This window comes from Jaculus jaculus, chromosome 12, assembly GCF_020740685.1.
Source record: "Jaculus jaculus isolate mJacJac1 chromosome 12, mJacJac1.mat.Y.cur, whole genome shotgun sequence".
Taxonomy (NCBI): Eukaryota; Metazoa; Chordata; class Mammalia; order Rodentia; family Dipodidae; genus Jaculus; species Jaculus jaculus.
This window is the reverse complement of record NC_059113.1, coordinates 59,892,689-59,901,370: the sequence shown is the minus strand read 5'-3', so window position 1 is coordinate 59,901,370 and position 8,682 is coordinate 59,892,689. Positions and strand designations below refer to the sequence as shown.

The window sequence follows — 8,682 nt, the reverse complement described above, 5'->3', positions numbered from 1 at the left end:
TTTTTTAATTTCTTAAATTTTATTTATTTATTTGAGAGAAAGACAAAGAGAATGGGCATGCCAGGACCTCAGCCACTATAAACAAACTCCAGACCCATGTGCCACTTTGTGTATCTGGTTTTACATGGGTCCTAGGGAATTGAATGTGAGTCCCTTGGCTTTTCAGGCAAGTGCCTTAAATGCTAAGCAATCCCTCCAGCCCTATATTTTGTTTTAAATATTAAATTTCACTGGATATAACATGGATGGATGGGTGATAGCTGGATAGATGATAGATCAATAAATGATACAATGGTTCTTGCTACTGAAGTCTATTTAAGATATGATGTTAGGGGCTGGAGAGATGACTCTGTTGTTAAGTCACTTGCCTGCAAAGCCTAAGAACCCAAGTTCAATTCCCCAGTGTCCATGCAAAGCCAGATACACAAGGTGACATATGCATCTGGAGTTCTTCTGCAGTGGCTAGAGACCCTGGCAGGCCCGTTCTTCCTGTCTGCCCCTCCCTCCCTCCCTCCCTCCTTCCCTCCCTCCTTCCCTCCCTCCCTCCTCCCTCCCTCCCTCCCTCTCTCCCTCTCTCTCTCTCTCTCTCTCTCTCTCTCTCAAATAAAGTATTCAGTAAATTCCCTTTAAAAAAAAAAAAAGGGAAGAGCCTGCAAACAAACTCTATATGCTCATCTGGCTTATGTCAGTCCTGGAGAATCAAACCTAGGTCTTTTGACTTTGCAGGCTCACACCCTTGCTGGTAAACCATCTATCTATCCAGCCCCAGTCAAATCTTTTCTTTTTTTAATAATCTATTTTTTATTGACATCTGCCATAATTGTAGATAATCCTTGGTAATTCCCTCCCTCCCCCATTTTTCCCTTTGAAACTTCACTCTCCATCATACCCCTTCCCCCTCTTAATCAGTCTCCTTTGTTTTGATGTCATCATCTTTTCCTCATATTATGATGGTCTTGCATAAATAGTACCAAGTACTGTCAGGTCATGGATATCCAGGCCATTTTGTGTCTGGAGGAGCATGTTGTAAGGAGTCCTATCCTTCCTTTGGCTCTTACATTCTTTCTGCCACCTCTTCCACAATAGACCCTGAGCCTTGGGAAGGTGTGATAGAGATATTTCAGTGCTGAGTACTCCTCTGTCACTTCTTAGCACCATGATGCCTTCTGAGTCCTCCCAAGATCACTGCCATCTGAAAAGAGAAGTTTCTCTAACCAAAAGTGCAGTTTGGTGAGCATAGTATACACATTTAGCCAGACAGCAGCAGACGTTACACCCCTATGGCTCATGACCACCCCTCTTGGAGGTTTTCAGTATCAGGGATGTATTCCCTCCCATGGAGTGGGCCTCCAGTCCAGTTAAAGAGCGGTTGGTTTCCCTCATAACAGACATGCCACTATTGCACCCATTAGCTCATTTGGCCTGGCTGGCCAAAATTTCAGGCTTGTAGTGTCCACAGTTGAGTATCTCCACTGATGATTTCTCTTCTCCCATTGAACTGCATGCAGCATAGCTTTTTCCAGCTTTCTGTCAGCTGGTCTACATGGAGGTTTTCAGCTCAGCTCCAGCAGTATTTCTCATTGACCTTGCAGCCCAAGTATGTGGAGTCTTCAGCAATAGGGTCTATTCCTGGTGGTAAACCAAGAGCTTCGGCAATGGCCTGTAATGTTTTGGAGATATCAGTGACCTCCCTGGCCAACAACTCACTGGAAGATATCCCATTCCTGGCACTGAAAATTTTCTTGTAGCAATGTGTGGCTTCTGAGCATTCCATTGTCCAAAAAAAAATAGGTTTCCATATGATATATCCTCTTAGGTTTTGATTAGCCCTCCCTTCACCTTTTCTTTACTCAGTCTCTTCCTCTGACCTCACTTAGGTCTTCTCACCCCCATTAATCTGTTCTTCTAATTACATATATACAATACCATTCTATTAAGTTCCCCTCTCTCCCTTTCTATTCCCTTTATATCTCCTTTCTAGCTTACTGGCCTCTGCTACTGATTTTTCTTCCTAATCACACAGAAGTCTAACCATTTGTAGCTAGGATCCACATATGAGAGAGAACATGTGACATTTGGCTTTCTGGGCCTGGGTTACCTCACTTAGTATAATCCTTACCAGATCCATCCGTTTTACTGCAAATTTCATAATTTCATTTTTATTTACCTCTGAGTAGAACTCCATTGTGTAAATGTGCCACATCTTCATTATCCCCTAATCAGTTGAGGGATATCTAGGCTAGTTCCATTTCCCAGCTATTGTGAATTGAGCGGCAGTAAACATGGGTGAGCAAGTATCTCTAAGGTAGTGAGATGGGTCCTTAGGATATATGCCTAGGAGTGCTATAGCTGGGTCATATGGTTGATCTGTTTTTAGCTGTCTCAGAAACCTCCACACTGATTTCCATAATAGCTGGACCAGATTGCATCACACAAACAGTGTAGAAGGGTTCCTCTTTTTCCGCATCCTCGCCAGCATTTATGGTCATTTGTTTTCATGATGGTAGCCATTCTGACAGGAGTGAGATGGAATCTCAACATAGTTTTAATCTGCATTTCCCTGATGTCTAGGGATGTAGAACATGTTTTTAGATGTTTGCATGCCATCCATATTTCTTTTGAGAACTCTGTTCAATTCCATAGCCCGTTTTTTAATTGGGTTGCTTGATTTCTTATTTAATTTTTTGAGTTCTTTGTATATCCTAGATATTAATCCTCTGTCAGATGTGTAGCTGGCAAAGATTTTTTCCCATTCTGTAGGTTACCTCTTTGCTGTATTCACAGTGTCCTTTGCTGTACAAAAGCTTTGTAATTTCATAAGGTCCCAGAAGTTGATCCATGGCTTTATTTCATGAACAATTGGGGTTATATTCAGAAAGTCTTCAGTAGACGAATATGTTGAAGGATTTCCCCTACTTTTTCTTCTAGCAGTATCAGTTTCAGGTCTGATGTTAAGGTCTTCAATCCATTTGGACTTAATTCTTGTGCATGGGGAGAGAGAAGAGTCTGTTTTCATCCTTCTACAGATACACATCCAGTTTTCCCAGCACCATTTGTTGAAGAAGCTGTCTTTTCTCCAATGAGTATTTTTGGCATTTTAAAAACATTTTTTTATTTTTATTTTTTTATTTGACAGAGAAAGAGGGAAAAAGAGAATGGGTGTGCCAGGGCCACCAGCCACTGCAAATGAACTCCAGACACTTGTGCTAACTTGTGCTTCTGGCTAACATGGTCCCTGGGGAATCTAACCTGGGTCCTTTATCCTGCAAAGCTATCCCTTCAAATAGATGAAGAAATAAGGACATTCCACAAAAGCAGGCTAAAGAAATATTTGAAGACAAAACCAGTTCTACAGAAAATACTTGAAAGGATCCTCCATGCTGAAGAGAAAGAAAAGCACACATAAGGAACCTGGAAAAAGCAAACCATACTCAAATACTAGGTAATACAAGAGAGCAAAGGTAAAACCAGACACAGTCTTTAATCCCACCACTCGGGAGGCAGAGGTAAGAGGCTACATAGTGAATTCCAGGTCAGCCTGAGCTAGAGTGAGATCCTATCTCAAAAAAAAAAAAAAAAAAAGAATGGCAAATCTGACTACCCATCAAATTATGCACATAATTTTACCCTGACATGGAAGGTGCAATTAGCACCTCCTAGGCAAGCCTATATACCAGGCTTATTTGGTGGGTACTAACCTGGTGTAATCTTGGTTACCTTTTGGGATGGCTTTGGTCTCAGTTATGCTGTGGGCTCAGGTAGGCTGGCCAGTGGGTCGCTGCTCTGATCACCTGTGCCAGGTGCTGTGTAGATAAGCTCCCTTCCCCAGGTCTCTGGTGCTTGTGCTGGTGGTGAGGGAAGGATAGGTGGATGGTGGCTGAAGTTGTTCTGTGGGTCCTCATGATCCTCTTTCTCATGAGCCACTCCACCGCTCCCTGCTGTCCTCCCTTCCACATTTATCTTTTTTTTTTTTTTTTTTTTTTTTTCTCCTCGAGGTAGGGTTTCATTCTAGCTCATGCTGACTTGGAGTTCACAATGTAGTCTCAGGATGGCCACTGACCCAAGACAATCCTCCTACCTTGGCCTCCTGGGATTAAAGGTGTGTGCTACCACGCCTGGTGCCACTGCTGCTGGAGCCACTTCTGCCTGCTTCTGTGGTCTCTAGATGCTCTGGATCTCTCCTACTTCTCTGCTGTGGTTGAAAATTTCTTATACACCTTCATTGAGTAGAAGAGTGTATTTTGCTGGTGTTTTTTTTGTTTTGTTTTGTTTTGTTTTTTGTGGTTGGTTGGTTGTTTTCCTCCCATAGGCTGCTTTGGCATGGTTCCTACACTACCATCTTAACTGGAAGTTCAGTATCTTCAATTCTGATTGACCCTCCTCCCACCCTTCCTTTCCTCTATCCCTTCCCCGACCCCACATAAACTACCCCCACCCTAGTAATCTGACCTCTACTTACATATATCCAAAGCCCTCCCTCATGGCATAGCCTCTTTCTAGGTTCTTGGCCTCTACTGCTGACTGTTATTCCAGCACACATACAAATCTATTTGTAGCTAGGATCCACATATGAGAAAGAACTCATGGGCTTGGCTAACCTCACTTTGCATGTGCATTCCCAGATCATCCATTCCCCTGCAGACTTTTTTTTGGGGAGGGGGGGTCTTCAAAGTAGAGTCTCACTCTAGCCCAGGCTGACCTGGGATTCACGATGTAGTCTTAGGGTGGCCTCGAACTCACTGGAGTCCTACCTCAGCCTCCCTAGTGCTGGAATTAAAGGTGTGCATCACTGCGCCTGGCCACCAAAGTTATTTTTTTAGTGAGCTAGGTTTTGAATTCTTAACCTCCCTGGGATTCTTTTTATTTTAATTTTTTTCCAGATAGTGTCTCACTCCAGACCAGACTGACCTGGAATTCACTGTGTAGTCTCAGGGTGGCCTCGAACTCAACAGTGGTCATCCTGTCTCTGCCTCCCAAATGCTGGGATTAAAGGCATGTGCCACCATGCCCAGCTATTAACCCCCCTTTTTTAATGCTTTTTTTTTTTAATTTTTTTTGGTTTATTTTTATTTATTTATTTGAAAGTGACAGGGAAAGAGGCAGATAGAGAGAGAGAGAATGGGCGCGCCAGGGCTTCCAGCCACTGAAAACGAACTCCAGACGCATGCGCCCCCTTGTGCATCTGGCTAACGTGGGTCCTAGGGAATGGAGCCTTGAACCGGGGTCCTCAGGTGTCACAGGCAAGCACTTAACCATTAAGCCATCTCTCCAGCCCTGCATTTTATTTTTTGAGGTAGGGTCTCACTCTAGCTCCAGCTGACCTGGCACTCACTCTGTAATCCCAAATTGGCCTGGAACTCAAAACAATACTTACTGTACCCTACCACATTCACCTTTATTGTTTTTATTCATTTATTAGAGAGGTAGACAGAATGGGCATGCCACTGCAAGTACACTCCAGACGCCTGCACCACCTTGTGCATCTGGCTTTACATTAGGACTGCGGAATTTAACCTGGGTCCTTTGGCCAACCACCTTAACCACTAAGACATCTCTCCCGGAGAGCCTTTTTTTTTTTTTTTTTTTTTTAGGTTAGGTCTTGCTTTAGCCCTGGCTGACCTTGAATGTACTATGCAGTGTCAGGGTGGTCTAATAACTCATGACAATCCTCCTACCTCTGCCATGCAAGTGCTGGGATTAAAGGTGTGTGCCACCATGCCCAGGTCCAGTATTGAGAGAGTGAAAAAAAATGTGCTGTAATTTTTATCCAGTGAAATCCAAATTCAGCCAGGTGTGATGGCTCAGGGTTTTTAATCCCAACACTTGGGAGGCAGAGGTAGGAGGATCACTGAATTTGAGGCCATCCTGAGACTACATAGTGAATTCCAGGTCAGCCTGGGCTAGAGTGAAACCCTACCTTAAAATAAATAAATTAATTAAATAAAGAGAAAGAAATCCAAGTTCAGGGCTGGAGATCTGGCTCAACAGTTAAAGCACTTGCTAGCAAAGCCAAAGGACCCAGGTTCCGTTCCATAGTGTACACATTAAGTCAGATGTACAAGGCAGTGCATGCATCTGAAATTTGTTTGCAATGGCTAGGGGGTCCTGGCACACCCATTCTCTGTCTCTAAAGTATTTTTTTTTTATTTTAAAAGTAATCCAAATTCAAAAGGAAATAAAATAATTTCCAGGTAATGTGATCTTTTATATGGAATATCTTTATTATTATTATTTTGTTTTGTTTTCCAAGATAGGGACTCACTTTAGCTCAGGCTGTCCTGGAATTCACTATGTAGTCTCAGGTGGCCTCAAACTCACAGTGATACTCCTACCTCTGCCTCCCGAGTTCTGGGATTAAACGTGTGTGCCATCATGCCTGGCTAGAATATCTTTTTTAAAAAATACACAAAAATGGGCTGGAGAGATGGCTTAGCTGTTAAGCGCTTGCCTGTGAAGCCTAAGGACCCCAGTTCGAGGCTCCATTCCCTAGGACCCACATTAGCCAGATGCACAAGGGGGCGCATGCATCTGGAGTTCGTTTGCAGCAGCTGGAGGCCCTGGCATGTCCGTTCTCTCCCTCCCTCCCTCTCCCCTCCCTCCCTCCCCCTCACTCCCCCCCTCTCTCTCTGTCACTCTCATAAATAAAGATAAACAGAAAAATTATTTTTAAAAATGCTAAGTGTGGTGGCACAGCAGAGGTAGGAGGATCACTGTGAGTTTGAAGCCACCCTGAGACTATATAGTGAATTCCAGGTCAGCCTGAGCTAGAGTGAGGCCCTACTTCAAAACAAAAATCCAAAAAAAGCTGGGCATGGTGGTACACTCCTTTAATCCCAGCACTCGGGAGGCAGAGGTAGGAGGATCGCCATGAGTTCGAGGCCACTCTGAGACTACATAGTGAATTCCAGGTCAGCCTGAGCCAGAGTGAGACCCTACCTCGAAAAAAAAAAAAAAAAAAAGTTACAGATAATGAATTCAATAAAGTTGCAAGGTAGAGTTTAAAATAGAAACATCAGGCTGGAAGGATGGGCTTAGTGGTTAAAGTGCTTGCCTACAAAGCCAAAGGACCTAGGTTCAGTTCCCCAGGATCCATGTAAGCCAGATGCACAAGGCAGTGCATACTTCTGGAGTTCGTTTGCATGCTCATTCTCTCTGCCTCCCTCTTTATCTCTCTCAAATAAGCAAATAAAAATTAAAAATAAAATATTTTAGAATAGAAACATCAGGCCATGTGGGATTGTGCATGCCTTTAATCCTAGCACTTGGGAGGTAGAGATAGGATCCCTGTGCATTCAAGACCAGACTTGAGACTACATAGTGAATTTCAGGTCAGCCTGGGCTAGGGCAAGACCCTACCTCAAAAAACTCCAGAAACGCCAGTTGTGTTTGCATTAAGACACACTTCAGGTGCTCGCTTCAGCAGCACATATACTAAAATTGGAATGATACAGAGTAGATTAGCGTGGCCCCTACGCAAGGATGACATGCAAATGTGCGAAGCATTCCATATTTTAAAAAAAACAAAAAACACTTCAGGAGAGATGGCTTAGCAGTTAAGGTGCTTGCTTGTGGAGCCTGAGGACCCAGGTTGATTCCCTAGGACCCACATACAAGGTGACACATGCATCTGAAGTTCGTTTGCAGTGCCTGGAAGCCCTGGTGTGCCCATTCTCTGCCTCTTTCTCCTTCAGATAAATAAACACTATTTTTTTTAAAAAGACACTCCAGGAATGGGGGTATTGTTCAGTGGTTAAAGTGCCTGCCTGCCTCACATGTGGGAGTCTATGCATGGATTCATGTGTGACTTTTACTGGGGAGACATGAAACATCTCTTCACACACACACCCCAAAAAAGAAAGAATGATTTCTCCACAAGTCTAAGTTGGTGTACTCATGAATTGATTTGGAACTGCATGGGTGAAGGGTTACTTACAGGGACACGGACAACTGCCACCGCAGCACCTCGGCATGGAGAGCCGATGCCAGGAGCTCCTGCACAACTGCAGGGAACTGACTGGCTGTAGCTTCCTCTCCCCAGCAGCAATTTACTATTTTTATGAACTTGGGAAGGGGTCTTGAGGGCCTCGCTACTTCCTAAGCTTCCAGATTGAGTTTGGGGTAAAGCTTCTTCCAGCTCTTCATTCTTTCCTCCCTCTCTTCCCTGGTGTCCCATGAGCCTTGGGGGGGGGGGGTATTCCCACTGCCATAACAAGGATCTCTTATTTTCAGGAGTTTAACTGGTTATGAGTCTGCAGTAACTGCTCTTCACTGCAGGTCGTGGTGGGGAAAGCAGCTTTCCTCCATGACCACCTGAGGCTGACCACGGCAGTAACTATGGGTGAAAGCAGTTTGATAGGCAATTCAACAAAACACTGGCTTTCCCAGTGTGCCCTATTATCTCCCAGCCAAGGGCTTTTACCTTGCTTTACAGTACCAGATGTGAGTGACCCCCTGTGGAGTGGGCCTTAAGTCCATTGGGAAAACAGTTGGTAGCACCCATAAACAGCTGCACCACTATTGTACCAGCAGACATCTCTTTCCTGATGTTGATATTGCAGCACACAGAATACAAAGTAAGACCGGGTAACAATTCTGTAACAGCAGCTACATAGTGCCTTCCAGAATTATGGAAGTCAGCCAGGGGCTAGGGAGATGGATGACTAAGCAGTCAAAAGTGCTTGT

At 44.1% G+C, this 8,682-nt stretch overlaps 1 non-coding gene across 1 annotated transcript; it reads left to right on the top strand.

Moving 5' to 3' along the window:
* Window positions 1-7,407: 7,407 nt before the first annotated feature.
* On the top strand, window positions 7,408-7,514 carry LOC123453841. The gene has a single exon (XR_006633019.1). It is a non-coding gene; the product is annotated as a U6 spliceosomal RNA (small nuclear RNA).
* Window positions 7,515-8,682: the final 1,168 nt, after the last annotated feature.